The following is a 3778-nucleotide window of genomic DNA, read 5'->3' on the forward strand; positions in this document are numbered from 1 at the left end:
GCCAGTTTCCAACCAGATGTGCCCTAAGAACATTTTTCTTATAAAAGTATCCTTTGAGAGTATCACAGTAAAATACAATTTTTCTAAGACTTATGTATTAGAATGCTTGCTTACCCATGTCAAGACTCAAACATAGCCCTATACAGAGATAAGAAAAGGAATTTTAATTTAAACACTATTGGTAGCAAGACAAGCAGTAGTATTCGCAGGTGCTTTTGCAGCCTTCTGGGAAGGCTCTGCCATTCCCAGTGAGCTGATACTGTCCTCTGACATCAGGATAAATTACTCTCTGCTCACCAGTCAGAGATCTCCATTCATCTTAATTTTTGCACATAGTATTCTCTGTCTAGAATTACCTTAAATTTTTATGCTGCTCTTTTCACCTGGAAGTTTTTCAACAACTGCTTCTCTGTTACTGTCTTCCAGGAAAGTTCATAGTTAATTCTGTGTTCCTACAGTATTTTCATCATATTTTTGACTGATTACTCACCTTTGTGCATCATAATTTATCTGATTTCATGTTTGTGTTTCCCTAGCTTTTTGTACAGTATTATCATGTAATATAGACTCAACTTATATTAGCTGAATGAATACATGAGTTATCCTTTGCAAATATGGTCTTAAAATTTTAAGTATTAAATAGAATATAAAAATCAACAGAACATATAAAGGATAAAGAATTGTATATGTGCCATGGAGAATTAATCTGAAAAAAAAAATCCTTAACTTAAATTAGTAATTGTAGAATTGGATTTAACGTAAATTTTAATGTCACATTATACTAGTATTTTATCTTCCAGATATTTAAAATACCCTGAAAGGAACTCTATAAATGATAATTACTAAATATTAATTAATTATTGGAGAAGGAAATGGCACCCCACTCCAGTGTTCTTTCCTGGAGAATCCCAGGGATGGGGGAGCCTGGTGGGCTGCCGTCTATGGGGTCGCACAGAGTCGGACATGACTGAAGCGACTTAGCAGCAGCAGCAGCAGCAGCATAGCATTAATTATAGAAGCAACTAAAAATAAGAGAAGACTGTAACAAACATACAATGGAGAAGCCAGTGAGATATAAAAAAGAACAGTAAGTAATATCAAACTCTCTGAATTTAATTTAAATCTACAGTTTTACTACATAACCTTTCTGAACTTCTGCCACCTGATTTCAATGAGCTTTATAATGGCTAAGTTTGATTACACTGGTCACCTCTCCAGGCCACAATCTGTTACACAGAAAAGATCAAACAGTGCCAATCTCTTTGTCAGGTTAATGAATAATCCATTCATTTCTTAGATCAGAACTGTGATCTGTATTTGTGTCAATCAAAGTAATGTACAGGATGTGAATAGATGGTGAAACTTTGAATTCTCTGAATCTAACTATAGCTAGAAAATCCAAGTACAGAAGAATAATTAAGAATGTTAACTAACAACAGAAACGCTGTATTTTAAAAATGTCTACAATTCCAAATATTGAGTATGAACCAATAAAATCAACTTGCCACCTACACTACAGAACATGACAGTTTAAGAATTGATTTATAGTGATTTGTCAAAATCTTCCATTTATTATATGTACTATGCACATAAGGTAAACACTGTCTAAGATAATCACCTTAAAAAATGTTACACACCAAAACATCCAGTGCTTTAGAGTTCTGTAATGATTGTCTGTACTTGAGTAATGAAGATCTATAACCTTTCATTGCAATTCCACAGTGCTGAGAATCTTTGCACCAGGCATCCTTGGTGACAGAGTGACAATGAAACAAACATTAAGAATTGGACTTTAGTTTCTGAAAGGAGAAAATAGACTAGATACGATGAGGGCATTTGAATGCATTGGCCAGCATAACTTGACATTCATTTGAAAGGTAGTAGATGGCAGTTCTGATGAACCCATTGCTATGTTAATCTCCCTCTGGGAAAGTATTGCTCTATGTGTAACATTTTTAGAGGTTTGAAATTTTATTTCAAGCAAAGAGTAAGAAAAAGAAATTCCTTGGTATCAGAACTGGCCATTGTTTGAATTTGAACAACTAAGCAGTTCCCTAAATTACCAGAATAAGAGACTAGACCTCTAGTATGGGGAAAATAATGCTTTGATGTGGCAACCTGGTGACCCTGACAGCACAAAAATAAAAAGAATTGCTCATAAGAGTCACTGAAATTTCAGTGTTAATCTACCATAGATATAAGAGGAATAGTTAGGAAATAGTAAGAACTGCTGAATTCACAAAAAGCTTTTCAACCTGAATTTACTGTTCACACACAGAGAACTAAACTGTGAGTCACAAGAGATAAAGAAGTAGTCGTCCCTGTCATTTTATGATCTGTGGTTGGAGTTTATTTTCAAAGAAGACTTGAATACACATTTGATAATGTAAAAATTATAAATATCTTGGCATTATTATTCTACAGAAGCTACAGATGTGAAAAAAAAATGTGGCTGATCTCAACAAGATCTGCACATTTAACAGAACAAAAGTCTATGAAATCTATGGAGCAAACAATATCTGGACATAACTCCATACAGAACAACTGCCCTGAAGCCTTATTCCTTTTTACTCCACACATCACATTCACTAAATTGTGTTTTCAAGATGTTGCCAAGTGATGGAGAAACATGTTTGCAGTCCTTGAAATTTTTAGCTTTGTTTCCACGTGTCTATATTTTGCACATGATACACTGCTTGGCAAGCACAGATTTTTTTTATATAAAATGCAATATATGAATTAAGATTTGAGCTCTTTATTCCCTGTCTCCCTAACTCCAGAAGACCTCCTTGACTATCCATCACCAAGACTTCTCCTTCATAGAAAATTAGGAACTCTTTCAATTCTTAGGTCCCTAATAAGCACATCTGTCTACATGATCACTTGGACTTCTTTCCTAAACTTATGTTAGAATTATATCTTTCTTCCCAGGAGTCCCTGTCTAGGGCAAATCATTCTCTAGGGGTAAAGTTTGGGAAAGTCTTAATGGAAAAGTTTCCAAGTAGCCAAGGTGGTGAAAGGAATTAAACATGGATGGAGCTCCACATGCTCAAGTAGAAAGGCATAACGGAACATAGGCTGTCCAGGAAAGTGGTTTTGTATCTCTCTGGTATAAGTCAAAGGTGTGTGCAATTGTATCAGAAGCAGGTTGACTGAGAATTGGAAATAATAAGTTATCGCCAAGCTGTGAACAGCTTAAGTCAGATTTACACTGGCATCATTAACCAATAAAACATCACTGGTGAATAATATGGTTGGACTGCATTTTAGAAAGATAGCTCCTCACAGTAGACTGTCTGAAGGGCACTGAAATAAGATAGTTGAGGCACGAATTCTGGCTGTGCCACTGTGTGGATGACCATGGATAATTTCGTATCCTTGTGTCTCGGGTTTCTTATACGTTTAGCAAAAACCTTAATGGCACTTACCTCAATTATGAAGGTTAAAGCACATAATGGATTTCAAATCCTTAAACATGCAGCTTTGTATATAGTAAGAATCAATAAACGTTAGCTGTTTTATCTGTTATCCTATTTCTCAGTATGTATTCCAAGTAAATATTATGGAAGGAGAATTATGTATAATTAAGAATGTATATGAAGAAAGTTTGTGAGAGCACCACTTCCAGTTTTAAGAAGATAGGAGGAAAACTATTGTTTTAAATTTACGTCTTGGTTCATTTGTTACCAACAGACAAAAATGGCTGCCAAACATGGACAGTATGTTTAGAACTGCCTAACAATATACAGTCTATAATACAGGCTGCATGACATTTCCT

Source organism: Bubalus kerabau, chromosome 3 (assembly GCF_029407905.1).
Source record: "Bubalus kerabau isolate K-KA32 ecotype Philippines breed swamp buffalo chromosome 3, PCC_UOA_SB_1v2, whole genome shotgun sequence".
Taxonomy (NCBI): domain Eukaryota; kingdom Metazoa; phylum Chordata; class Mammalia; order Artiodactyla; family Bovidae; genus Bubalus; species Bubalus kerabau.